General features: G+C 45.0%; 21 non-coding genes across 21 annotated transcripts; all 21 read right to left on the bottom strand.

Moving 5' to 3' along the window:
- Window positions 1-465: 465 nt before the first annotated feature.
- Window positions 466-656, bottom strand: LOC141244631 (U2 spliceosomal RNA). The gene has a single exon (XR_012308544.1). It is a non-coding gene; the product is annotated as a U2 spliceosomal RNA (small nuclear RNA).
- Window positions 657-1,774: 1,118 nt separating this feature from the next.
- Window positions 1,775-1,965, bottom strand: LOC141244620 (U2 spliceosomal RNA). Its single transcript, XR_012308533.1, has one exon. It is a non-coding gene; the product is annotated as a U2 spliceosomal RNA (small nuclear RNA).
- A 1,118-nt stretch (window positions 1,966-3,083) lies between these two features.
- LOC141244608 (U2 spliceosomal RNA) lies at window positions 3,084-3,274 on the bottom strand. Its single transcript, XR_012308522.1, has one exon. It is a non-coding gene; the product is annotated as a U2 spliceosomal RNA (small nuclear RNA).
- A 1,118-nt stretch (window positions 3,275-4,392) lies between these two features.
- Window positions 4,393-4,583, bottom strand: LOC141244630 (U2 spliceosomal RNA). The gene has a single exon (XR_012308543.1). It is a non-coding gene; the product is annotated as a U2 spliceosomal RNA (small nuclear RNA).
- A 1,118-nt stretch (window positions 4,584-5,701) lies between these two features.
- Window positions 5,702-5,892, bottom strand: LOC141244597 (U2 spliceosomal RNA). Its single transcript, XR_012308511.1, has one exon. It is a non-coding gene; the product is annotated as a U2 spliceosomal RNA (small nuclear RNA).
- A 1,118-nt stretch (window positions 5,893-7,010) lies between these two features.
- Window positions 7,011-7,201, bottom strand: LOC141244585 (U2 spliceosomal RNA). The gene has a single exon (XR_012308499.1). It is a non-coding gene; the product is annotated as a U2 spliceosomal RNA (small nuclear RNA).
- A 1,118-nt stretch (window positions 7,202-8,319) lies between these two features.
- On the bottom strand, window positions 8,320-8,510 carry LOC141244574 (U2 spliceosomal RNA). Its single transcript, XR_012308488.1, has one exon. It is a non-coding gene; the product is annotated as a U2 spliceosomal RNA (small nuclear RNA).
- Window positions 8,511-9,628: 1,118 nt separating this feature from the next.
- Window positions 9,629-9,819, bottom strand: LOC141244562 (U2 spliceosomal RNA). Its single transcript, XR_012308477.1, has one exon. It is a non-coding gene; the product is annotated as a U2 spliceosomal RNA (small nuclear RNA).
- A 1,118-nt stretch (window positions 9,820-10,937) lies between these two features.
- Window positions 10,938-11,128, bottom strand: LOC141244629 (U2 spliceosomal RNA). Its single transcript, XR_012308542.1, has one exon. It is a non-coding gene; the product is annotated as a U2 spliceosomal RNA (small nuclear RNA).
- A 1,118-nt stretch (window positions 11,129-12,246) lies between these two features.
- On the bottom strand, window positions 12,247-12,437 carry LOC141244551 (U2 spliceosomal RNA). Its single transcript, XR_012308466.1, has one exon. It is a non-coding gene; the product is annotated as a U2 spliceosomal RNA (small nuclear RNA).
- Window positions 12,438-13,555: 1,118 nt separating this feature from the next.
- Window positions 13,556-13,746, bottom strand: LOC141244540 (U2 spliceosomal RNA). The gene has a single exon (XR_012308455.1). It is a non-coding gene; the product is annotated as a U2 spliceosomal RNA (small nuclear RNA).
- Window positions 13,747-14,864: 1,118 nt separating this feature from the next.
- On the bottom strand, window positions 14,865-15,055 carry LOC141244529 (U2 spliceosomal RNA). Its single transcript, XR_012308444.1, has one exon. It is a non-coding gene; the product is annotated as a U2 spliceosomal RNA (small nuclear RNA).
- Window positions 15,056-16,173: 1,118 nt separating this feature from the next.
- Window positions 16,174-16,364, bottom strand: LOC141244518 (U2 spliceosomal RNA). Its single transcript, XR_012308433.1, has one exon. It is a non-coding gene; the product is annotated as a U2 spliceosomal RNA (small nuclear RNA).
- Window positions 16,365-17,482: 1,118 nt separating this feature from the next.
- LOC141244506 (U2 spliceosomal RNA) lies at window positions 17,483-17,673 on the bottom strand. The gene has a single exon (XR_012308422.1). It is a non-coding gene; the product is annotated as a U2 spliceosomal RNA (small nuclear RNA).
- A 1,118-nt stretch (window positions 17,674-18,791) lies between these two features.
- LOC141244495 (U2 spliceosomal RNA) lies at window positions 18,792-18,982 on the bottom strand. Its single transcript, XR_012308411.1, has one exon. It is a non-coding gene; the product is annotated as a U2 spliceosomal RNA (small nuclear RNA).
- A 1,118-nt stretch (window positions 18,983-20,100) lies between these two features.
- LOC141244484 (U2 spliceosomal RNA) lies at window positions 20,101-20,291 on the bottom strand. The gene has a single exon (XR_012308400.1). It is a non-coding gene; the product is annotated as a U2 spliceosomal RNA (small nuclear RNA).
- A 1,118-nt stretch (window positions 20,292-21,409) lies between these two features.
- LOC141244666 (U2 spliceosomal RNA) lies at window positions 21,410-21,600 on the bottom strand. The gene has a single exon (XR_012308578.1). It is a non-coding gene; the product is annotated as a U2 spliceosomal RNA (small nuclear RNA).
- Window positions 21,601-22,718: 1,118 nt separating this feature from the next.
- LOC141244654 (U2 spliceosomal RNA) lies at window positions 22,719-22,909 on the bottom strand. Its single transcript, XR_012308567.1, has one exon. It is a non-coding gene; the product is annotated as a U2 spliceosomal RNA (small nuclear RNA).
- Window positions 22,910-24,027: 1,118 nt separating this feature from the next.
- Window positions 24,028-24,218, bottom strand: LOC141244643 (U2 spliceosomal RNA). The gene has a single exon (XR_012308556.1). It is a non-coding gene; the product is annotated as a U2 spliceosomal RNA (small nuclear RNA).
- A 1,118-nt stretch (window positions 24,219-25,336) lies between these two features.
- Window positions 25,337-25,527, bottom strand: LOC141244591 (U2 spliceosomal RNA). Its single transcript, XR_012308505.1, has one exon. It is a non-coding gene; the product is annotated as a U2 spliceosomal RNA (small nuclear RNA).
- A 1,118-nt stretch (window positions 25,528-26,645) lies between these two features.
- LOC141244478 (U2 spliceosomal RNA) lies at window positions 26,646-26,836 on the bottom strand. The gene has a single exon (XR_012308394.1). It is a non-coding gene; the product is annotated as a U2 spliceosomal RNA (small nuclear RNA).

The following is a 26,836-nucleotide window of genomic DNA, read 5'->3' as shown; positions in this document are numbered from 1 at the left end:
CCAAAAAAGAAATTTTAAGCGCAGCAGTGTAACCAGCGCACATACCTGTTAGCTCGGGTGAGTTTAAAAGGCTGCTGTTGATAACAAGGGCATTTGCTAAATAGATGGTGTGTGTGCAACAATATACTGAAAGGTCAATTATATTGTGCAGCTTATCTCACCACCTGTAGTTATTTAGGTGAAAGCTCCAAAATGCTTGCCTAATATGTCTGTTTATCCAAAAGGAAGTAGAAAGGGAGAGCTAGAAAGATAGCATTGCATCACATTACATGGCAATGCAATGCACAGTTGCTGAAGTTGAACCAAAATGAGCTTGTAATCTGGCTTCTGCAACTTTGAACATGAAAAATCCAATGAGGAGAAGAAAAGCAGAGCCAAAGAGTCCATCCCAAAATCCGACAAACAAGCAAAATGAACAAAAAACATTGAATTCAATTCTTTCTGATTTTAGAAACTGCATTAAAGAAGGGGTGCACCGGTCCTGGAGATACTGCAATACCAGGTCAATGCGTGGAGTGGACAGAGCAAGCTCTTTTTCCATCTCCCTGTTCTAAAAATCCATTTAATATATGGTCCCCAGATAGGGGACGTATCAGATATTAAACTGATAAGAACAGATACTACACTTGATCTTAGCCAAAAGGCCGAGAAGCGATAACCAGAATTGGTTTCAAACTACGGAGCCACCCAAGGATCCTAAAAAGTCCATTTGTGGAGATGAGCTCCTGGACTCCCGTTAAGAAGACATGTTGTCAACCTCTAGATCCCTTACATGCCTGCACTTTTCGGCTTGCTGCTGCTGCAATCCACGCGTTTTAGATCTGCATAACTCCACCTCTTTAAACACAGCACCTTCACCCCCTGCTGTTCCCACCCGCCTCAACACCGTTGGAAGGGAGGAGAACCAATTAAGGCGGGGGGTGGGGTGGAACGAGCAGCTGTCTACCCTTAGCAGGAGGGCTCCTGATTACATACCTCTCCTGCTGCTGCTGCTGCTGCTGGCTGTCCAGCAGCAGACTGAAGGTGGCTGCTGCTGTGCACAGGTATATAAAGGCTCAGAGCCTATTATGACACGCGCAGCCAGCGTTCCATTGCCACATTCCATCTACTGCAGGCAGGATACCTGGCTGGCTGAATGTCGCTGAGAAGCTCACAGAGACCGCCATAAGCAACAGTTTAACAGAATGCCACAGACTAATCAACCAAACTTTTTGGGTTGGGTTCTCTTTTATAGTCTGCAGGCATTAAATGAAAGAAGTCAGTGTTCCAGCAGAAGGAGACAACGTTTCAGAAAAGGCATTGTAGCAAACCAAAAAAGAAATTTTAAGCGCAGCAGTGTAACCAGCGCACATACCTGTTAGCTCGGGTGAGTTTAAAAGGCTGCTGTTGATAACAAGGGCATTTGCTAAATAGATGGTGTGTGTGCAACAATATACTGAAAGGTCAATTATATTGTGCAGCTTATCTCACCACCTGTAGTTATTTAGGTGAAAGCTCCAAAATGCTTGCCTAATATGTCTGTTTATCCAAAAGGAAGTAGAAAGGGAGAGCTAGAAAGATAGCATTGCATCACATTACATGGCAATGCAATGCACAGTTGCTGAAGTTGAACCAAAATGAGCTTGTAATCTGGCTTCTGCAACTTTGAACATGAAAAATCCAATGAGGAGAAGAAAAGCAGAGCCAAAGAGTCCATCCCAAAATCCGACAAACAAGCAAAATGAACAAAAAACATTGAATTCAATTCTTTCTGATTTTAGAAACTGCATTAAAGAAGGGGTGCACCGGTCCTGGAGATACTGCAATACCAGGTCAATGCGTGGAGTGGACAGAGCAAGCTCTTTTTCCATCTCCCTGTTCTAAAAATCCATTTAATATATGGTCCCCAGATAGGGGACGTATCAGATATTAAACTGATAAGAACAGATACTACACTTGATCTTAGCCAAAAGGCCGAGAAGCGATAACCAGAATTGGTTTCAAACTACGGAGCCACCCAAGGATCCTAAAAAGTCCATTTGTGGAGATGAGCTCCTGGACTCCCGTTAAGAAGACATGTTGTCAACCTCTAGATCCCTTACATGCCTGCACTTTTCGGCTTGCTGCTGCTGCAATCCACGCGTTTTAGATCTGCATAACTCCACCTCTTTAAACACAGCACCTTCACCCCCTGCTGTTCCCACCCGCCTCAACACCGTTGGAAGGGAGGAGAACCAATTAAGGCGGGGGGTGGGGTGGAACGAGCAGCTGTCTACCCTTAGCAGGAGGGCTCCTGATTACATACCTCTCCTGCTGCTGCTGCTGCTGCTGGCTGTCCAGCAGCAGACTGAAGGTGGCTGCTGCTGTGCACAGGTATATAAAGGCTCAGAGCCTATTATGACACGCGCAGCCAGCGTTCCATTGCCACATTCCATCTACTGCAGGCAGGATACCTGGCTGGCTGAATGTCGCTGAGAAGCTCACAGAGACCGCCATAAGCAACAGTTTAACAGAATGCCACAGACTAATCAACCAAACTTTTTGGGTTGGGTTCTCTTTTATAGTCTGCAGGCATTAAATGAAAGAAGTCAGTGTTCCAGCAGAAGGAGACAACGTTTCAGAAAAGGCATTGTAGCAAACCAAAAAAGAAATTTTAAGCGCAGCAGTGTAACCAGCGCACATACCTGTTAGCTCGGGTGAGTTTAAAAGGCTGCTGTTGATAACAAGGGCATTTGCTAAATAGATGGTGTGTGTGCAACAATATACTGAAAGGTCAATTATATTGTGCAGCTTATCTCACCACCTGTAGTTATTTAGGTGAAAGCTCCAAAATGCTTGCCTAATATGTCTGTTTATCCAAAAGGAAGTAGAAAGGGAGAGCTAGAAAGATAGCATTGCATCACATTACATGGCAATGCAATGCACAGTTGCTGAAGTTGAACCAAAATGAGCTTGTAATCTGGCTTCTGCAACTTTGAACATGAAAAATCCAATGAGGAGAAGAAAAGCAGAGCCAAAGAGTCCATCCCAAAATCCGACAAACAAGCAAAATGAACAAAAAACATTGAATTCAATTCTTTCTGATTTTAGAAACTGCATTAAAGAAGGGGTGCACCGGTCCTGGAGATACTGCAATACCAGGTCAATGCGTGGAGTGGACAGAGCAAGCTCTTTTTCCATCTCCCTGTTCTAAAAATCCATTTAATATATGGTCCCCAGATAGGGGACGTATCAGATATTAAACTGATAAGAACAGATACTACACTTGATCTTAGCCAAAAGGCCGAGAAGCGATAACCAGAATTGGTTTCAAACTACGGAGCCACCCAAGGATCCTAAAAAGTCCATTTGTGGAGATGAGCTCCTGGACTCCCGTTAAGAAGACATGTTGTCAACCTCTAGATCCCTTACATGCCTGCACTTTTCGGCTTGCTGCTGCTGCAATCCACGCGTTTTAGATCTGCATAACTCCACCTCTTTAAACACAGCACCTTCACCCCCTGCTGTTCCCACCCGCCTCAACACCGTTGGAAGGGAGGAGAACCAATTAAGGCGGGGGGTGGGGTGGAACGAGCAGCTGTCTACCCTTAGCAGGAGGGCTCCTGATTACATACCTCTCCTGCTGCTGCTGCTGCTGCTGGCTGTCCAGCAGCAGACTGAAGGTGGCTGCTGCTGTGCACAGGTATATAAAGGCTCAGAGCCTATTATGACACGCGCAGCCAGCGTTCCATTGCCACATTCCATCTACTGCAGGCAGGATACCTGGCTGGCTGAATGTCGCTGAGAAGCTCACAGAGACCGCCATAAGCAACAGTTTAACAGAATGCCACAGACTAATCAACCAAACTTTTTGGGTTGGGTTCTCTTTTATAGTCTGCAGGCATTAAATGAAAGAAGTCAGTGTTCCAGCAGAAGGAGACAACGTTTCAGAAAAGGCATTGTAGCAAACCAAAAAAGAAATTTTAAGCGCAGCAGTGTAACCAGCGCACATACCTGTTAGCTCGGGTGAGTTTAAAAGGCTGCTGTTGATAACAAGGGCATTTGCTAAATAGATGGTGTGTGTGCAACAATATACTGAAAGGTCAATTATATTGTGCAGCTTATCTCACCACCTGTAGTTATTTAGGTGAAAGCTCCAAAATGCTTGCCTAATATGTCTGTTTATCCAAAAGGAAGTAGAAAGGGAGAGCTAGAAAGATAGCATTGCATCACATTACATGGCAATGCAATGCACAGTTGCTGAAGTTGAACCAAAATGAGCTTGTAATCTGGCTTCTGCAACTTTGAACATGAAAAATCCAATGAGGAGAAGAAAAGCAGAGCCAAAGAGTCCATCCCAAAATCCGACAAACAAGCAAAATGAACAAAAAACATTGAATTCAATTCTTTCTGATTTTAGAAACTGCATTAAAGAAGGGGTGCACCGGTCCTGGAGATACTGCAATACCAGGTCAATGCGTGGAGTGGACAGAGCAAGCTCTTTTTCCATCTCCCTGTTCTAAAAATCCATTTAATATATGGTCCCCAGATAGGGGACGTATCAGATGTTAAACTGATAAGAACAGATACTACACTTGATCTTAGCCAAAAGGCCGAGAAGCGATAACCAGAATTGGTTTCAAACTACGGAGCCACCCAAGGATCCTAAAAAGTCCATTTGTGGAGATGAGCTCCTGGACTCCCGTTAAGAAGACATGTTGTCAACCTCTAGATCCCTTACATGCCTGCACTTTTCGGCTTGCTGCTGCTGCAATCCACGCGTTTTAGATCTGCATAACTCCACCTCTTTAAACACAGCACCTTCACCCCCTGCTGTTCCCACCCGCCTCAACACCGTTGGAAGGGAGGAGAACCAATTAAGGCGGGGGGTGGGGTGGAACGAGCAGCTGTCTACCCTTAGCAGGAGGGCTCCTGATTACATACCTCTCCTGCTGCTGCTGCTGCTGCTGGCTGTCCAGCAGCAGACTGAAGGTGGCTGCTGCTGTGCACAGGTATATAAAGGCTCAGAGCCTATTATGACACGCGCAGCCAGCGTTCCATTGCCACATTCCATCTACTGCAGGCAGGATACCTGGCTGGCTGAATGTCGCTGAGAAGCTCACAGAGACCGCCATAAGCAACAGTTTAACAGAATGCCACAGACTAATCAACCAAACTTTTTGGGTTGGGTTCTCTTTTATAGTCTGCAGGCATTAAATGAAAGAAGTCAGTGTTCCAGCAGAAGGAGACAACGTTTCAGAAAAGGCATTGTAGCAAACCAAAAAAGAAATTTTAAGCGCAGCAGTGTAACCAGCGCACATACCTGTTAGCTCGGGTGAGTTTAAAAGGCTGCTGTTGATAACAAGGGCATTTGCTAAATAGATGGTGTGTGTGCAACAATATACTGAAAGGTCAATTATATTGTGCAGCTTATCTCACCACCTGTAGTTATTTAGGTGAAAGCTCCAAAATGCTTGCCTAATATGTCTGTTTATCCAAAAGGAAGTAGAAAGGGAGAGCTAGAAAGATAGCATTGCATCACATTACATGGCAATGCAATGCACAGTTGCTGAAGTTGAACCAAAATGAGCTTGTAATCTGGCTTCTGCAACTTTGAACATGAAAAATCCAATGAGGAGAAGAAAAGCAGAGCCAAAGAGTCCATCCCAAAATCCGACAAACAAGCAAAATGAACAAAAAACATTGAATTCAATTCTTTCTGATTTTAGAAACTGCATTAAAGAAGGGGTGCACCGGTCCTGGAGATACTGCAATACCAGGTCAATGCGTGGAGTGGACAGAGCAAGCTCTTTTTCCATCTCCCTGTTCTAAAAATCCATTTAATATATGGTCCCCAGATAGGGGACGTATCAGATATTAAACTGATAAGAACAGATACTACACTTGATCTTAGCCAAAAGGCCGAGAAGCGATAACCAGAATTGGTTTCAAACTACGGAGCCACCCAAGGATCCTAAAAAGTCCATTTGTGGAGATGAGCTCCTGGACTCCCGTTAAGAAGACATGTTGTCAACCTCTAGATCCCTTACATGCCTGCACTTTTCGGCTTGCTGCTGCTGCAATCCACGCGTTTTAGATCTGCATAACTCCACCTCTTTAAACACAGCACCTTCACCCCCTGCTGTTCCCACCCGCCTCAACACCGTTGGAAGGGAGGAGAACCAATTAAGGCGGGGGGTGGGGTGGAACGAGCAGCTGTCTACCCTTAGCAGGAGGGCTCCTGATTACATACCTCTCCTGCTGCTGCTGCTGCTGCTGGCTGTCCAGCAGCAGACTGAAGGTGGCTGCTGCTGTGCACAGGTATATAAAGGCTCAGAGCCTATTATGACACGCGCAGCCAGCGTTCCATTGCCACATTCCATCTACTGCAGGCAGGATACCTGGCTGGCTGAATGTCGCTGAGAAGCTCACAGAGACCGCCATAAGCAACAGTTTAACAGAATGCCACAGACTAATCAACCAAACTTTTTGGGTTGGGTTCTCTTTTATAGTCTGCAGGCATTAAATGAAAGAAGTCAGTGTTCCAGCAGAAGGAGACAACGTTTCAGAAAAGGCATTGTAGCAAACCAAAAAAGAAATTTTAAGCGCAGCAGTGTAACCAGCGCACATACCTGTTAGCTCGGGTGAGTTTAAAAGGCTGCTGTTGATAACAAGGGCATTTGCTAAATAGATGGTGTGTGTGCAACAATATACTGAAAGGTCAATTATATTGTGCAGCTTATCTCACCACCTGTAGTTATTTAGGTGAAAGCTCCAAAATGCTTGCCTAATATGTCTGTTTATCCAAAAGGAAGTAGAAAGGGAGAGCTAGAAAGATAGCATTGCATCACATTACATGGCAATGCAATGCACAGTTGCTGAAGTTGAACCAAAATGAGCTTGTAATCTGGCTTCTGCAACTTTGAACATGAAAAATCCAATGAGGAGAAGAAAAGCAGAGCCAAAGAGTCCATCCCAAAATCCGACAAACAAGCAAAATGAACAAAAAACATTGAATTCAATTCTTTCTGATTTTAGAAACTGCATTAAAGAAGGGGTGCACCGGTCCTGGAGATACTGCAATACCAGGTCAATGCGTGGAGTGGACAGAGCAAGCTCTTTTTCCATCTCCCTGTTCTAAAAATCCATTTAATATATGGTCCCCAGATAGGGGACGTATCAGATATTAAACTGATAAGAACAGATACTACACTTGATCTTAGCCAAAAGGCCGAGAAGCGATAACCAGAATTGGTTTCAAACTACGGAGCCACCCAAGGATCCTAAAAAGTCCATTTGTGGAGATGAGCTCCTGGACTCCCGTTAAGAAGACATGTTGTCAACCTCTAGATCCCTTACATGCCTGCACTTTTCGGCTTGCTGCTGCTGCAATCCACGCGTTTTAGATCTGCATAACTCCACCTCTTTAAACACAGCACCTTCACCCCCTGCTGTTCCCACCCGCCTCAACACCGTTGGAAGGGAGGAGAACCAATTAAGGCGGGGGGTGGGGTGGAACGAGCAGCTGTCTACCCTTAGCAGGAGGGCTCCTGATTACATACCTCTCCTGCTGCTGCTGCTGCTGCTGGCTGTCCAGCAGCAGACTGAAGGTGGCTGCTGCTGTGCACAGGTATATAAAGGCTCAGAGCCTATTATGACACGCGCAGCCAGCGTTCCATTGCCACATTCCATCTACTGCAGGCAGGATACCTGGCTGGCTGAATGTCGCTGAGAAGCTCACAGAGACCGCCATAAGCAACAGTTTAACAGAATGCCACAGACTAATCAACCAAACTTTTTGGGTTGGGTTCTCTTTTATAGTCTGCAGGCATTAAATGAAAGAAGTCAGTGTTCCAGCAGAAGGAGACAACGTTTCAGAAAAGGCATTGTAGCAAACCAAAAAAGAAATTTTAAGCGCAGCAGTGTAACCAGCGCACATACCTGTTAGCTCGGGTGAGTTTAAAAGGCTGCTGTTGATAACAAGGGCATTTGCTAAATAGATGGTGTGTGTGCAACAATATACTGAAAGGTCAATTATATTGTGCAGCTTATCTCACCACCTGTAGTTATTTAGGTGAAAGCTCCAAAATGCTTGCCTAATATGTCTGTTTATCCAAAAGGAAGTAGAAAGGGAGAGCTAGAAAGATAGCATTGCATCACATTACATGGCAATGCAATGCACAGTTGCTGAAGTTGAACCAAAATGAGCTTGTAATCTGGCTTCTGCAACTTTGAACATGAAAAATCCAATGAGGAGAAGAAAAGCAGAGCCAAAGAGTCCATCCCAAAATCCGACAAACAAGCAAAATGAACAAAAAACATTGAATTCAATTCTTTCTGATTTTAGAAACTGCATTAAAGAAGGGGTGCACCGGTCCTGGAGATACTGCAATACCAGGTCAATGCGTGGAGTGGACAGAGCAAGCTCTTTTTCCATCTCCCTGTTCTAAAAATCCATTTAATATATGGTCCCCAGATAGGGGACGTATCAGATATTAAACTGATAAGAACAGATACTACACTTGATCTTAGCCAAAAGGCCGAGAAGCGATAACCAGAATTGGTTTCAAACTACGGAGCCACCCAAGGATCCTAAAAAGTCCATTTGTGGAGATGAGCTCCTGGACTCCCGTTAAGAAGACATGTTGTCAACCTCTAGATCCCTTACATGCCTGCACTTTTCGGCTTGCTGCTGCTGCAATCCACGCGTTTTAGATCTGCATAACTCCACCTCTTTAAACACAGCACCTTCACCCCCTGCTGTTCCCACCCGCCTCAACACCGTTGGAAGGGAGGAGAACCAATTAAGGCGGGGGGTGGGGTGGAACGAGCAGCTGTCTACCCTTAGCAGGAGGGCTCCTGATTACATACCTCTCCTGCTGCTGCTGCTGCTGCTGGCTGTCCAGCAGCAGACTGAAGGTGGCTGCTGCTGTGCACAGGTATATAAAGGCTCAGAGCCTATTATGACACGCGCAGCCAGCGTTCCATTGCCACATTCCATCTACTGCAGGCAGGATACCTGGCTGGCTGAATGTCGCTGAGAAGCTCACAGAGACCGCCATAAGCAACAGTTTAACAGAATGCCACAGACTAATCAACCAAACTTTTTGGGTTGGGTTCTCTTTTATAGTCTGCAGGCATTAAATGAAAGAAGTCAGTGTTCCAGCAGAAGGAGACAACGTTTCAGAAAAGGCATTGTAGCAAACCAAAAAAGAAATTTTAAGCGCAGCAGTGTAACCAGCGCACATACCTGTTAGCTCGGGTGAGTTTAAAAGGCTGCTGTTGATAACAAGGGCATTTGCTAAATAGATGGTGTGTGTGCAACAATATACTGAAAGGTCAATTATATTGTGCAGCTTATCTCACCACCTGTAGTTATTTAGGTGAAAGCTCCAAAATGCTTGCCTAATATGTCTGTTTATCCAAAAGGAAGTAGAAAGGGAGAGCTAGAAAGATAGCATTGCATCACATTACATGGCAATGCAATGCACAGTTGCTGAAGTTGAACCAAAATGAGCTTGTAATCTGGCTTCTGCAACTTTGAACATGAAAAATCCAATGAGGAGAAGAAAAGCAGAGCCAAAGAGTCCATCCCAAAATCCGACAAACAAGCAAAATGAACAAAAAACATTGAATTCAATTCTTTCTGATTTTAGAAACTGCATTAAAGAAGGGGTGCACCGGTCCTGGAGATACTGCAATACCAGGTCAATGCGTGGAGTGGACAGAGCAAGCTCTTTTTCCATCTCCCTGTTCTAAAAATCCATTTAATATATGGTCCCCAGATAGGGGACGTATCAGATATTAAACTGATAAGAACAGATACTACACTTGATCTTAGCCAAAAGGCCGAGAAGCGATAACCAGAATTGGTTTCAAACTACGGAGCCACCCAAGGATCCTAAAAAGTCCATTTGTGGAGATGAGCTCCTGGACTCCCGTTAAGAAGACATGTTGTCAACCTCTAGATCCCTTACATGCCTGCACTTTTCGGCTTGCTGCTGCTGCAATCCACGCGTTTTAGATCTGCATAACTCCACCTCTTTAAACACAGCACCTTCACCCCCTGCTGTTCCCACCCGCCTCAACACCGTTGGAAGGGAGGAGAACCAATTAAGGCGGGGGGTGGGGTGGAACGAGCAGCTGTCTACCCTTAGCAGGAGGGCTCCTGATTACATACCTCTCCTGCTGCTGCTGCTGCTGCTGGCTGTCCAGCAGCAGACTGAAGGTGGCTGCTGCTGTGCACAGGTATATAAAGGCTCAGAGCCTATTATGACACGCGCAGCCAGCGTTCCATTGCCACATTCCATCTACTGCAGGCAGGATACCTGGCTGGCTGAATGTCGCTGAGAAGCTCACAGAGACCGCCATAAGCAACAGTTTAACAGAATGCCACAGACTAATCAACCAAACTTTTTGGGTTGGGTTCTCTTTTATAGTCTGCAGGCATTAAATGAAAGAAGTCAGTGTTCCAGCAGAAGGAGACAACGTTTCAGAAAAGGCATTGTAGCAAACCAAAAAAGAAATTTTAAGCGCAGCAGTGTAACCAGCGCACATACCTGTTAGCTCGGGTGAGTTTAAAAGGCTGCTGTTGATAACAAGGGCATTTGCTAAATAGATGGTGTGTGTGCAACAATATACTGAAAGGTCAATTATATTGTGCAGCTTATCTCACCACCTGTAGTTATTTAGGTGAAAGCTCCAAAATGCTTGCCTAATATGTCTGTTTATCCAAAAGGAAGTAGAAAGGGAGAGCTAGAAAGATAGCATTGCATCACATTACATGGCAATGCAATGCACAGTTGCTGAAGTTGAACCAAAATGAGCTTGTAATCTGGCTTCTGCAACTTTGAACATGAAAAATCCAATGAGGAGAAGAAAAGCAGAGCCAAAGAGTCCATCCCAAAATCCGACAAACAAGCAAAATGAACAAAAAACATTGAATTCAATTCTTTCTGATTTTAGAAACTGCATTAAAGAAGGGGTGCACCGGTCCTGGAGATACTGCAATACCAGGTCAATGCGTGGAGTGGACAGAGCAAGCTCTTTTTCCATCTCCCTGTTCTAAAAATCCATTTAATATATGGTCCCCAGATAGGGGACGTATCAGATGTTAAACTGATAAGAACAGATACTACACTTGATCTTAGCCAAAAGGCCGAGAAGCGATAACCAGAATTGGTTTCAAACTACGGAGCCACCCAAGGATCCTAAAAAGTCCATTTGTGGAGATGAGCTCCTGGACTCCCGTTAAGAAGACATGTTGTCAACCTCTAGATCCCTTACATGCCTGCACTTTTCGGCTTGCTGCTGCTGCAATCCACGCGTTTTAGATCTGCATAACTCCACCTCTTTAAACACAGCACCTTCACCCCCTGCTGTTCCCACCCGCCTCAACACCGTTGGAAGGGAGGAGAACCAATTAAGGCGGGGGGTGGGGTGGAACGAGCAGCTGTCTACCCTTAGCAGGAGGGCTCCTGATTACATACCTCTCCTGCTGCTGCTGCTGCTGCTGGCTGTCCAGCAGCAGACTGAAGGTGGCTGCTGCTGTGCACAGGTATATAAAGGCTCAGAGCCTATTATGACACGCGCAGCCAGCGTTCCATTGCCACATTCCATCTACTGCAGGCAGGATACCTGGCTGGCTGAATGTCGCTGAGAAGCTCACAGAGACCGCCATAAGCAACAGTTTAACAGAATGCCACAGACTAATCAACCAAACTTTTTGGGTTGGGTTCTCTTTTATAGTCTGCAGGCATTAAATGAAAGAAGTCAGTGTTCCAGCAGAAGGAGACAACGTTTCAGAAAAGGCATTGTAGCAAACCAAAAAAGAAATTTTAAGCGCAGCAGTGTAACCAGCGCACATACCTGTTAGCTCGGGTGAGTTTAAAAGGCTGCTGTTGATAACAAGGGCATTTGCTAAATAGATGGTGTGTGTGCAACAATATACTGAAAGGTCAATTATATTGTGCAGCTTATCTCACCACCTGTAGTTATTTAGGTGAAAGCTCCAAAATGCTTGCCTAATATGTCTGTTTATCCAAAAGGAAGTAGAAAGGGAGAGCTAGAAAGATAGCATTGCATCACATTACATGGCAATGCAATGCACAGTTGCTGAAGTTGAACCAAAATGAGCTTGTAATCTGGCTTCTGCAACTTTGAACATGAAAAATCCAATGAGGAGAAGAAAAGCAGAGCCAAAGAGTCCATCCCAAAATCCGACAAACAAGCAAAATGAACAAAAAACATTGAATTCAATTCTTTCTGATTTTAGAAACTGCATTAAAGAAGGGGTGCACCGGTCCTGGAGATACTGCAATACCAGGTCAATGCGTGGAGTGGACAGAGCAAGCTCTTTTTCCATCTCCCTGTTCTAAAAATCCATTTAATATATGGTCCCCAGATAGGGGACGTATCAGATATTAAACTGATAAGAACAGATACTACACTTGATCTTAGCCAAAAGGCCGAGAAGCGATAACCAGAATTGGTTTCAAACTACGGAGCCACCCAAGGATCCTAAAAAGTCCATTTGTGGAGATGAGCTCCTGGACTCCCGTTAAGAAGACATGTTGTCAACCTCTAGATCCCTTACATGCCTGCACTTTTCGGCTTGCTGCTGCTGCAATCCACGCGTTTTAGATCTGCATAACTCCACCTCTTTAAACACAGCACCTTCACCCCCTGCTGTTCCCACCCGCCTCAACACCGTTGGAAGGGAGGAGAACCAATTAAGGCGGGGGGTGGGGTGGAACGAGCAGCTGTCTACCCTTAGCAGGAGGGCTCCTGATTACATACCTCTCCTGCTGCTGCTGCTGCTGCTGGCTGTCCAGCAGCAGACTGAAGGTGGCTGCTGCTGTGCACAGGTATATAAAGGCTCAGAGCCTATTATGACACGCGCAGCCAGCGTTCCATTGCCACATTCCATCTACTGCAGGCAGGATACCTGGCTGGCTGAATGTCGCTGAGAAGCTCACAGAGACCGCCATAAGCAACAGTTTAACAGAATGCCACAGACTAATCAACCAAACTTTTTGGGTTGGGTTCTCTTTTATAGTCTGCAGGCATTAAATGAAAGAAGTCAGTGTTCCAGCAGAAGGAGACAACGTTTCAGAAAAGGCATTGTAGCAAACCAAAAAAGAAATTTTAAGCGCAGCAGTGTAACCAGCGCACATACCTGTTAGCTCGGGTGAGTTTAAAAGGCTGCTGTTGATAACAAGGGCATTTGCTAAATAGATGGTGTGTGTGCAACAATATACTGAAAGGTCAATTATATTGTGCAGCTTATCTCACCACCTGTAGTTATTTAGGTGAAAGCTCCAAAATGCTTGCCTAATATGTCTGTTTATCCAAAAGGAAGTAGAAAGGGAGAGCTAGAAAGATAGCATTGCATCACATTACATGGCAATGCAATGCACAGTTGCTGAAGTTGAACCAAAATGAGCTTGTAATCTGGCTTCTGCAACTTTGAACATGAAAAATCCAATGAGGAGAAGAAAAGCAGAGCCAAAGAGTCCATCCCAAAATCCGACAAACAAGCAAAATGAACAAAAAACATTGAATTCAATTCTTTCTGATTTTAGAAACTGCATTAAAGAAGGGGTGCACCGGTCCTGGAGATACTGCAATACCAGGTCAATGCGTGGAGTGGACAGAGCAAGCTCTTTTTCCATCTCCCTGTTCTAAAAATCCATTTAATATATGGTCCCCAGATAGGGGACGTATCAGATATTAAACTGATAAGAACAGATACTACACTTGATCTTAGCCAAAAGGCCGAGAAGCGATAACCAGAATTGGTTTCAAACTACGGAGCCACCCAAGGATCCTAAAAAGTCCATTTGTGGAGATGAGCTCCTGGACTCCCGTTAAGAAGACATGTTGTCAACCTCTAGATCCCTTACATGCCTGCACTTTTCGGCTTGCTGCTGCTGCAATCCACGCGTTTTAGATCTGCATAACTCCACCTCTTTAAACACAGCACCTTCACCCCCTGCTGTTCCCACCCGCCTCAACACCGTTGGAAGGGAGGAGAACCAATTAAGGCGGGGGGTGGGGTGGAACGAGCAGCTGTCTACCCTTAGCAGGAGGGCTCCTGATTACATACCTCTCCTGCTGCTGCTGCTGCTGCTGGCTGTCCAGCAGCAGACTGAAGGTGGCTGCTGCTGTGCACAGGTATATAAAGGCTCAGAGCCTATTATGACACGCGCAGCCAGCGTTCCATTGCCACATTCCATCTACTGCAGGCAGGATACCTGGCTGGCTGAATGTCGCTGAGAAGCTCACAGAGACCGCCATAAGCAACAGTTTAACAGAATGCCACAGACTAATCAACCAAACTTTTTGGGTTGGGTTCTCTTTTATAGTCTGCAGGCATTAAATGAAAGAAGTCAGTGTTCCAGCAGAAGGAGACAACGTTTCAGAAAAGGCATTGTAGCAAACCAAAAAAGAAATTTTAAGCGCAGCAGTGTAACCAGCGCACATACCTGTTAGCTCGGGTGAGTTTAAAAGGCTGCTGTTGATAACAAGGGCATTTGCTAAATAGATGGTGTGTGTGCAACAATATACTGAAAGGTCAATTATATTGTGCAGCTTATCTCACCACCTGTAGTTATTTAGGTGAAAGCTCCAAAATGCTTGCCTAATATGTCTGTTTATCCAAAAGGAAGTAGAAAGGGAGAGCTAGAAAGATAGCATTGCATCACATTACATGGCAATGCAATGCACAGTTGCTGAAGTTGAACCAAAATGAGCTTGTAATCTGGCTTCTGCAACTTTGAACATGAAAAATCCAATGAGGAGAAGAAAAGCAGAGCCAAAGAGTCCATCCCAAAATCCGACAAACAAGCAAAATGAACAAAAAACATTGAATTCAATTCTTTCTGATTTTAGAAACTGCATTAAAGAAGGGGTGCACCGGTCCTGGAGATACTGCAATACCAGGTCAATGCGTGGAGTGGACAGAGCAAGCTCTTTTTCCATCTCCCTGTTCTAAAAATCCATTTAATATATGGTCCCCAGATAGGGGACGTATCAGATATTAAACTGATAAGAACAGATACTACACTTGATCTTAGCCAAAAGGCCGAGAAGCGATAACCAGAATTGGTTTCAAACTACGGAGCCACCCAAGGATCCTAAAAAGTCCATTTGTGGAGATGAGCTCCTGGACTCCCGTTAAGAAGACATGTTGTCAACCTCTAGATCCCTTACATGCCTGCACTTTTCGGCTTGCTGCTGCTGCAATCCACGCGTTTTAGATCTGCATAACTCCACCTCTTTAAACACAGCACCTTCACCCCCTGCTGTTCCCACCCGCCTCAACACCGTTGGAAGGGAGGAGAACCAATTAAGGCGGGGGGTGGGGTGGAACGAGCAGCTGTCTACCCTTAGCAGGAGGGCTCCTGATTACATACCTCTCCTGCTGCTGCTGCTGCTGCTGGCTGTCCAGCAGCAGACTGAAGGTGGCTGCTGCTGTGCACAGGTATATAAAGGCTCAGAGCCTATTATGACACGCGCAGCCAGCGTTCCATTGCCACATTCCATCTACTGCAGGCAGGATACCTGGCTGGCTGAATGTCGCTGAGAAGCTCACAGAGACCGCCATAAGCAACAGTTTAACAGAATGCCACAGACTAATCAACCAAACTTTTTGGGTTGGGTTCTCTTTTATAGTCTGCAGGCATTAAATGAAAGAAGTCAGTGTTCCAGCAGAAGGAGACAACGTTTCAGAAAAGGCATTGTAGCAAACCAAAAAAGAAATTTTAAGCGCAGCAGTGTAACCAGCGCACATACCTGTTAGCTCGGGTGAGTTTAAAAGGCTGCTGTTGATAACAAGGGCATTTGCTAAATAGATGGTGTGTGTGCAACAATATACTGAAAGGTCAATTATATTGTGCAGCTTATCTCACCACCTGTAGTTATTTAGGTGAAAGCTCCAAAATGCTTGCCTAATATGTCTGTTTATCCAAAAGGAAGTAGAAAGGGAGAGCTAGAAAGATAGCATTGCATCACATTACATGGCAATGCAATGCACAGTTGCTGAAGTTGAACCAAAATGAGCTTGTAATCTGGCTTCTGCAACTTTGAACATGAAAAATCCAATGAGGAGAAGAAAAGCAGAGCCAAAGAGTCCATCCCAAAATCCGACAAACAAGCAAAATGAACAAAAAACATTGAATTCAATTCTTTCTGATTTTAGAAACTGCATTAAAGAAGGGGTGCACCGGTCCTGGAGATACTGCAATACCAGGTCAATGCGTGGAGTGGACAGAGCAAGCTCTTTTTCCATCTCCCTGTTCTAAAAATCCATTTAATATATGGTCCCCAGATAGGGGACGTATCAGATATTAAACTGATAAGAACAGATACTACACTTGATCTTAGCCAAAAGGCCGAGAAGCGATAACCAGAATTGGTTTCAAACTACGGAGCCACCCAAGGATCCTAAAAAGTCCATTTGTGGAGATGAGCTCCTGGACTCCCGTTAAGAAGACATGTTGTCAACCTCTAGATCCCTTACATGCCTGCACTTTTCGGCTTGCTGCTGCTGCAATCCACGCGTTTTAGATCTGCATAACTCCACCTCTTTAAACACAGCACCTTCACCCCCTGCTGTTCCCACCCGCCTCAACACCGTTGGAAGGGAGGAGAACCAATTAAGGCGGGGGGTGGGGTGGAACGAGCAGCTGTCTACCCTTAGCAGGAGGGCTCCTGATTACATACCTCTCCTGCTGCTGCTGCTGCTGCTGGCTGTCCAGCAGCAGACTGAAGGTGGCTGCTGCTGTGCACAGGTATATAAAGGCTCAGAGCCTATTATGACACGCGCAGCCAGCGTTCCATTGCCACATTCCATCTACTGCAGGCAGGATACCTGGCTGGCTGAATGTCGCTGAGAAGCTCACAGAGACCGCCATAAGCAACAGTTTAACAGAATGCCACAGACTAATCAACCAAACTTTTTGGGTTGGGTTCTCTTTTATAGTCTGCAGGCATTAAATGAAAGAAGTCAGTGTTCCAGCAGAAGGAGACAACGTTTCAGAAAAGGCATTGTAGCAAACCAAAAAAGAAATTTTAAGCGCAGCAGTGTAACCAGCGCACATACCTGTTAGCTCGGGTGAGTTTAAAAGGCTGCTGTTGATAACAAGGGCATTTGCTAAATAGATGGTGTGTGTGCAACAATATACTGAAAGGTCAATTATATTGTGCAGCTTATCTCACCACCTGTAGTTATTTAGGTGAAAGCTCCAAAATGCTTGCCTAATATGTCTGTTTATCCAAAAGGAAGTAGAAAGGGAGAGCTAGAAAGATAGCATTGCATCACATTACATGGCAATGCAATGCACAGTTGCTGAAGTTGAACCAAAATGAGCTTGTAATCTGGCTTCTGCAACTTTGAACATGAAAAATCCAATGAGGAGAAGAAAAGCAGAGCCAAAGAGTCCATCCCAAAATCCGACAAACAAGCAAAATGAACAAAAAACATTGAATTCAATTCTTTCTGATTTTAGAAACTGCATTAAAGAAGGGGTGCACCGGTCCTGGAGATACTGCAATACCAGGTCAATGCGTGGAGTGGACAGAGCAAGCTCTTTTTCCATCTCCCTGTTCTAAAAATCCATTTAATATATGGTCCCCAGATAGGGGACGTATCAGATATTAAACTGATAAGAACAGATACTACACTTGATCTTAGCCAAAAGGCCGAGAAGCGATAACCAGAATTGGTTTCAAACTACGGAGCCACCCAAGGATCCTAAAAAGTCCATTTGTGGAGATGAGCTCCTGGACTCCCGTTAAGAAGACATGTTGTCAACCTCTAGATCCCTTACATGCCTGCACTTTTCGGCTTGCTGCTGCTGCAATCCACGCGTTTTAGATCTGCATAACTCCACCTCTTTAAACACAGCACCTTCACCCCCTGCTGTTCCCACCCGCCTCAACACCGTTGGAAGGGAGGAGAACCAATTAAGGCGGGGGGTGGGGTGGAACGAGCAGCTGTCTACCCTTAGCAGGAGGGCTCCTGATTACATACCTCTCCTGCTGCTGCTGCTGCTGCTGGCTGTCCAGCAGCAGACTGAAGGTGGCTGCTGCTGTGCACAGGTATATAAAGGCTCAGAGCCTATTATGACACGCGCAGCCAGCGTTCCATTGCCACATTCCATCTACTGCAGGCAGGATACCTGGCTGGCTGAATGTCGCTGAGAAGCTCACAGAGACCGCCATAAGCAACAGTTTAACAGAATGCCACAGACTAATCAACCAAACTTTTTGGGTTGGGTTCTCTTTTATAGTCTGCAGGCATTAAATGAAAGAAGTCAGTGTTCCAGCAGAAGGAGACAACGTTTCAGAAAAGGCATTGTAGCAAACCAAAAAAGAAATTTTAAGCGCAGCAGTGTAACCAGCGCACATACCTGTTAGCTCGGGTGAGTTTAAAAGGCTGCTGTTGATAACAAGGGCATTTGCTAAATAGATGGTGTGTGTGCAACAATATACTGAAAGGTCAATTATATTGTGCAGCTTATCTCACCACCTGTAGTTATTTAGGTGAAAGCTCCAAAATGCTTGCCTAATATGTCTGTTTATCCAAAAGGAAGTAGAAAGGGAGAGCTAGAAAGATAGCATTGCATCACATTACATGGCAATGCAATGCACAGTTGCTGAAGTTGAACCAAAATGAGCTTGTAATCTGGCTTCTGCAACTTTGAACATGAAAAATCCAATGAGGAGAAGAAAAGCAGAGCCAAAGAGTCCATCCCAAAATCCGACAAACAAGCAAAATGAACAAAAAACATTGAATTCAATTCTTTCTGATTTTAGAAACTGCATTAAAGAAGGGGTGCACCGGTCCTGGAGATACTGCAATACCAGGTCAATGCGTGGAGTGGACAGAGCAAGCTCTTTTTCCATCTCCCTGTTCTAAAAATCCATTTAATATATGGTCCCCAGATAGGGGACGTATCAGATATTAAACTGATAAGAACAGATACTACACTTGATCTTAGCCAAAAGGCCGAGAAGCGATAACCAGAATTGGTTTCAAACTACGGAGCCACCCAAGGATCCTAAAAAGTCCATTTGTGGAGATGAGCTCCTGGACTCCCGTTAAGAAGACATGTTGTCAACCTCTAGATCCCTTACATGCCTGCACTTTTCGGCTTGCTGCTGCTGCAATCCACGCGTTTTAGATCTGCATAACTCCACCTCTTTAAACACAGCACCTTCACCCCCTGCTGTTCCCACCCGCCTCAACACCGTTGGAAGGGAGGAGAACCAATTAAGGCGGGGGGTGGGGTGGAACGAGCAGCTGTCTACCCTTAGCAGGAGGGCTCCTGATTACATACCTCTCCTGCTGCTGCTGCTGCTGCTGGCTGTCCAGCAGCAGACTGAAGGTGGCTGCTGCTGTGCACAGGTATATAAAGGCTCAGAGCCTATTATGACACGCGCAGCCAGCGTTCCATTGCCACATTCCATCTACTGCAGGCAGGATACCTGGCTGGCTGAATGTCGCTGAGAAGCTCACAGAGACCGCCATAAGCAACAGTTTAACAGAATGCCACAGACTAATCAACCAAACTTTTTGGGTTGGGTTCTCTTTTATAGTCTGCAGGCATTAAATGAAAGAAGTCAGTGTTCCAGCAGAAGGAGACAACGTTTCAGAAAAGGCATTGTAGCAATCCAAAAAAGAAATTTTAAGCGCAGCAGTGTAACCAGCGCACATACCTGTTAGCTCGGGTGAGTTTAAAAGGCTGCTGTTGATAACAAGGGCATTTGCTAAATAGATGGTGTGTGTGCAACAATATACTGAAAGGTCAATTATATTGTGCAGCTTATCTCACCACCTGTAGTTATTTAGGTGAAAGCTCCAAAATGCTTGCCTAATATGTCTGTTTATCCAAAAGGAAGTAGAAAGGGAGAGCTAGAAAGATAGCATTGCATCACATTACATGGCAATGCAATGCACAGTTGCTGAAGTTGAACCAAAATGAGCTTGTAATCTGGCTTCTGCAACTTTGAACATGAAAAATCCAATGAGGAGAAGAAAAGCAGAGCCAAAGAGTCCATCCCAAAATCCGACAAACAAGCAAAATGAACAAAAAACATTGAATTCAATTCTTTCTGATTTTAGAAACTGCATTAAAGAAGGGGTGCACCGGTCCTGGAGATACTGCAATACCAGGTCAATGCGTGGAGTGGACAGAGCAAGCTCTTTTTCCATCTCCCTGTTCTAAAAATCCATTTAATATATGGTCCCCAGATAGGGGACGTATCAGATATTAAACTGATAAGAACAGATACTACACTTGATCTTAGCCAAAAGGCCGAGAAGCGATAACCAGAATTGGTTTCAAACTACGGAGCCACCCAAGGATCCTAAAAAGTCCATTTGTGGAGATGAGCTCCTGGACTCCCGTTAAGAAGACATGTTGTCAACCTCTAGATCCCTTACATGCCTGCACTTTTCGGCTTGCTGCTGCTGCAATCCACGCGTTTTAGATCTGCATAACTCCACCTCTTTAAACACAGCACCTTCACCCCCTGCTGTTCCCACCCGCCTCAACACCGTTGGAAGGGAGGAGAACCAATTAAGGCGGGGGGTGGGGTGGAACGAGCAGCTGTCTACCCTTAGCAGGAGGGCTCCTGATTACATACCTCTCCTGCTGCTGCTGCTGCTGCTGGCTGTCCAGCAGCAGACTGAAGGTGGCTGCTGCTGTGCACAGGTATATAAAGGCTCAGAGCCTATTATGACACGCGCAGCCAGCGTTCCATTGCCACATTCCATCTACTGCAGGCAGGATACCTGGCTGGCTGAATGTCGCTGAGAAGCTCACAGAGACCGCCATAAGCAACAGTTTAACAGAATGCCACAGACTAATCAACCAAACTTTTTGGGTTGGGTTCTCTTTTATAGTCTGCAGGCATTAAATGAAAGAAGTCAGTGTTCCAGCAGAAGGAGACAACGTTTCAGAAAAGGCATTGTAGCAAACCAAAAAAGAAATTTTAAGCGCAGCAGTGTAACCAGCGCACATACCTGTTAGCTCGGGTGAGTTTAAAAGGCTGCTGTTGATAACAAGGGCATTTGCTAAATAGATGGTGTGTGTGCAACAATATACTGAAAGGTCAATTATATTGTGCAGCTTATCTCACCACCTGTAGTTATTTAGGTGAAAGCTCCAAAATGCTTGCCTAATATGTCTGTTTATCCAAAAGGAAGTAGAAAGGGAGAGCTAGAAAGATAGCATTGCATCACATTACATGGCAATGCAATGCACAGTTGCTGAAGTTGAACCAAAATGAGCTTGTAATCTGGCTTCTGCAACTTTGAACATGAAAAATCCAATGAGGAGAAGAAAAGCAGAGCCAAAGAGTCCATCCCAAAATCCGACAAACAAGCAAAATGAACAAAAAACATTGAATTCAATTCTTTCTGATTTTAGAAACTGCATTAAAGAAGGGGTGCACCGGTCCTGGAGATACTGCAATACCAGGTCAATGCGTGGAGTGGACAGAGCAAGCTCTTTTTCCATCTCCCTGTTCTAAAAATCCATTTAATATATGGTCCCCAGATAGGGGACGTATCAGATATTAAACTGATAAGAACAGATACTACACTTGATCTTAGCCAAAAGGCCGAGAAGCGATAACCAGAATTGGTTTCAAACTACGGAGCCACCCAAGGATCCTAAAAAGTCCATTTGTGGAGATGAGCTCCTGGACTCCCGTTAAGAAGACATGTTGTCAACCTCTAGATCCCTTACATGCCTGCACTTTTCGGCTTGCTGCTGCTGCAATCCACGCGTTTTAGATCTGCATAACTCCACCTCTTTAAACACAGCACCTTCACCCCCTGCTGTTCCCACCCGCCTCAACACCGTTGGAAGGGAGGAGAACCAATTAAGGCGGGGGGTGGGGTGGAACGAGCAGCTGTCTACCCTTAGCAGGAGGGCTCCTGATTACATACCTCTCCTGCTGCTGCTGCTGCTGCTGGCTGTCCAGCAGCAGACTGAAGGTGGCTGCTGCTGTGCACAGGTATATAAAGGCTCAGAGCCTATTATGACACGCGCAGCCAGCGTTCCATTGCCACATTCCATCTACTGCAGGCAGGATACCTGGCTGGCTGAATGTCGCTGAGAAGCTCACAGAGACCGCCATAAGCAACAGTTTAACAGAATGCCACAGACTAATCAACCAAACTTTTTGGGTTGGGTTCTCTTTTATAGTCTGCAGGCATTAAATGAAAGAAGTCAGTGTTCCAGCAGAAGGAGACAACGTTTCAGAAAAGGCATTGTAGCAAACCAAAAAAGAAATTTTAAGCGCAGCAGTGTAACCAGCGCACATACCTGTTAGCTCGGGTGAGTTTAAAAGGCTGCTGTTGATAACAAGGGCATTTGCTAAATAGATGGTGTGTGTGCAACAATATACTGAAAGGTCAATTATATTGTGCAGCTTATCTCACCACCTGTAGTTATTTAGGTGAAAGCTCCAAAATGCTTGCCTAATATGTCTGTTTATCCAAAAGGAAGTAGAAAGGGAGAGCTAGAAAGATAGCATTGCATCACATTACATGGCAATGCAATGCACAGTTGCTGAAGTTGAACCAAAATGAGCTTGTAATCTGGCTTCTGCAACTTTGAACATGAAAAATCCAATGAGGAGAAGAAAAGCAGAGCCAAAGAGTCCATCCCAAAATCCGACAAACAAGCAAAATGAACAAAAAACATTGAATTCAATTCTTTCTGATTTTAGAAACTGCATTAAAGAAGGGGTGCACCGGTCCTGGAGATACTGCAATACCAGGTCAATGCGTGGAGTGGACAGAGCAAGCTCTTTTTCCATCTCCCTGTTCTAAAAATCCATTTAATATATGGTCCCCAGATAGGGGACGTATCAGATATTAAACTGATAAGAACAGATACTACACTTGATCTTAGCCAAAAGGCCGAGAAGCGATAACCAGAATTGGTTTCAAACTACGGAGCCACCCAAGGATCCTAAAAAGTCCATTTGTGGAGATGAGCTCCTGGACTCCCGTTAAGAAGACATGTTGTCAACCTCTAGATCCCTTACATGCCTGCACTTTTCGGCTTGCTGCTGCTGCAATCCACGCGTTTTAGATCTGCATAACTCCACCTCTTTAAACACAGCACCTTCACCCCCTGCTGTTCCCACCCGCCTCAACACCGTTGGAAGGGAGGAGAACCAATTAAGGCGGGGGGTGGGGTGGAACGAGCAGCTGTCTACCCTTAGCAGGAGGGCTCCTGATTACATACCTCTCCTGCTGCTGCTGCTGCTGCTGGCTGTCCAGCAGCAGACTGAAGGTGGCTGCTGCTGTGCACAGGTATATAAAGGCTCAGAGCCTATTATGACACGCGCAGCCAGCGTTCCATTGCCACATTCCATCTACTGCAGGCAGGATACCTGGCTGGCTGAATGTCGCTGAGAAGCTCACAGAGACCGCCATAAGCAACAGTTTAACAGAATGCCACAGACTAATCAACCAAACTTTTTGGGTTGGGTTCTCTTTTATAGTCTGCAGGCATTAAATGAAAGAAGTCAGTGTTCCAGCAGAAGGAGACAACGTTTCAGAAAAGGCATTGTAGCAAACCAAAAAAGAAATTTTAAGCGCAGCAGTGTAACCAGCGCACATACCTGTTAGCTCGGGTGAGTTTAAAAGGCTGCTGTTGATAACAAGGGCATTTGCTAAATAGATGGTGTGTGTGCAACAATATACTGAAAGGTCAATTATATTGTGCAGCTTATCTCACCACCTGTAGTTATTTAGGTGAAAGCTCCAAAATGCTTGCCTAATATGTCTGTTTATCCAAAAGGAAGTAGAAAGGGAGAGCTAGAAAGATAGCATTGCATCACATTACATGGCAATGCAATGCACAGTTGCTGAAGTTGAACCAAAATGAGCTTGTAATCTGGCTTCTGCAACTTTGAACATGAAAAATCCAATGAGGAGAAGAAAAGCAGAGCCAAAGAGTCCATCCCAAAATCCGACAAACAAGCAAAATGAACAAAAAACATTGAATTCAATTCTTTCTGATTTTAGAAACTGCATTAAAGAAGGGGTGCACCGGTCCTGGAGATACTGCAATACCAGGTCAATGCGTGGAGTGGACAGAGCAAGCTCTTTTTCCATCTCCCTGTTCTAAAAATCCATTTAATATATGGTCCCCAGATAGGGGACGTATCAGATATTAAACTGATAAGAACAGATACTACACTTGATCTTAGCCAAAAGGCCGAGAAGCGATAACCAGAATTGGTTTCAAACTACGGAGCCACCCAAGGATCCTAAAAAGTCCATTTGTGGAGATGAGCTCCTGGACTCCCGTTAAGAAGACATGTTGTCAACCTCTAGATCCCTTACATGCCTGCACTTTTCGGCTTGCTGCTGCTGCAATCCACGCGTTTTAGATCTGCATAACTCCACCTCTTTAAACACAGCACCTTCACCCCCTGCTGTTCCCACCCGCCTCAACACCGTTGGAAGGGAGGAGAACCAATTAAGGCGGGGGGTGGGGTGGAACGAGCAGCTGTCTACCCTTAGCAGGAGGGCTCCTGATTACATACCTCTCCTGCTGCTGCTGCTGCTGCTGGCTGTCCAGCAGCAGACTGAAGGTGGCTGCTGCTGTGCACAGGTATATAAAGGCTCAGAGCCTATTATGACACGCGCAGCCAGCGTTCCATTGCCACATTCCATCTACTGCAGGCAGGATACCTGGCTGGCTGAATGTCGCTGAGAAGCTCACAGAGACCGCCATAAGCAACAGTTTAACAGAATGCCACAGACTAATCAACCAAACTTTTTGGGTTGGGTTCTCTTTTATAGTCTGCAGGCATTAAATGAAAGAAGTCAGTGTTCCAGCAGAAGGAGACAACGTTTCAGAAAAGGCATTGTAGCAAACCAAAAAAGAAATTTTAAGCGCAGCAGTGTAACCAGCGCACATACCTGTTAGCTCGGGTGAGTTTAAAAGGCTGCTGTTGATAACAAGGGCATTTGCTAAATAGATGGTGTGTGTGCAACAATATACTGAAAGGTCAATTATATTGTGCAGCTTATCTCACCACCTGTAGTTATTTAGGTGAAAGCTCCAAAATGCTTGCCTAATATGTCTGTTTATCCAAAAGGAAGTAGAAAGGGAGAGCTAGAAAGATAGCATTGCATCACATTACATGGCAATGCAATGCACAGTTGCTGAAGTTGAACCAAAATGAGCTTGTAATCTGGCTTCTGCAACTTTGAACATGAAAAATCCAATGAGGAGAAGAAAAGCAGAGCCAAAGAGTCCATCCCAAAATCCGACAAACAAGCAAAATGAACAAAAAACATTGAATTCAATTCTTTCTGATTTTAGAAACTGCATTAAAGAAGGGGTGCACCGGTCCTGGAGATACTGCAATACCAGGTCAATGCGTGGAGTGGACAGAGCAAGCTCTTTTTCCATCTCCCTGTTCTAAAAATCCATTTAATATATGGTCCCCAGATAGGGGACGTATCAGATATTAAACTGATAAGAACAGATACTACACTTGATCTTAGCCAAAAGGCCGAGAAGCGATAACCAGAATTGGTTTCAAACTACGGAGCCACCCAAGGATCCTAAAAAGTCCATTTGTGGAGATGAGCTCCTGGACTCCCGTTAAGAAGACATGTTGTCAACCTCTAGATCCCTTACATGCCTGCACTTTTCGGCTTGCTGCTGCTGCAATCCACGCGTTTTAGATCTGCATAACTCCACCTCTTTAAACACAGCACCTTCACCCCCTGCTGTTCCCACCCGCCTCAACACCGTTGGAAGGGAGGAGAACCAATTAAGGCGGGGGGTGGGGTGGAACGAGCAGCTGTCTACCCTTAGCAGGAGGGCTCCTGATTACATACCTCTCCTGCTGCTGCTGCTGCTGCTGGCTGTCCAGCAGCAGACTGAAGGTGGCTGCTGCTGTGCACAGGTATATAAAGGCTCAGAGCCTATTATGACACGCGCAGCCAGCGTTCCATTGCCACATTCCATCTACTGCAGGCAGGATACCTGGCTGGCTGAATGTCGCTGAGAAGCTCACAGAGACCGCCATAAGCAACAGTTTAACAGAATGCCACAGACTAATCAACCAAACTTTTTGGGTTGGGTTCTCTTTTATAGTCTGCAGGCATTAAATGAAAGAAGTCAGTGTTCCAGCAGAAGGAGACAACGTTTCAGAAAAGGCATTGTAGCAAACCAAAAAAGAAATTTTAAGCGCAGCAGTGTAACCAGCGCACATACCTGTTAGCTCGGGTGAGTTTAAAAGGCTGCTGTTGATAACAAGGGCATTTGCTAAATAGATGGTGTGTGTGCAACAATATACTGAAAGGTCAATTATATTGTGCAGCTTATCTCACCACCTGTAGTTATTTAGGTGAAAGCTCCAAAATGCTTGCCTAATATGTCTGTTTATCCAAAAGGAAGTAGAAAGGGAGAGCTAGAAAGATAGCATTGCATCACATTACATGGCAATGCAATGCACAGTTGCTGAAGTTGAACCAAAATGAGCTTGTAATCTGGCTTCTGCAACTTTGAACATGAAAAATCCAATGAGGAGAAGAAAAGCAGAGCCAAAGAGTCCATCCCAAAATCCGACAAACAAGCAAAATGAACAAAAAACATTGAATTCAATTCTTTCTGATTTTAGAAACTGCATTAAAGAAGGGGTGCACCGGTCCTGGAGATACTGCAATACCAGGTCAATGCGTGGAGTGGACAGAGCAAGCTCTTTTTCCATCTCCCTGTTCTAAAAATCCATTTAATATATGGTCCCCAGATAGGGGACGTATCAGATATTAAACTGATAAGAACAGATACTACACTTGATCTTAGCCAAAAGGCCGAGAAGCGAT

The sequence above is a fragment of the Phyllobates terribilis genome, unplaced genomic scaffold (genome assembly GCF_046119375.1).
Source record: "Phyllobates terribilis strain yellow unplaced genomic scaffold, ASM4611937v1 Scaffold_1598__1_contigs__length_248474, whole genome shotgun sequence".
Classification (NCBI taxonomy): Eukaryota; Metazoa; Chordata; class Amphibia; order Anura; family Dendrobatidae; genus Phyllobates; species Phyllobates terribilis.
This window is presented reverse-complemented; position numbering and strand designations above follow the sequence as displayed.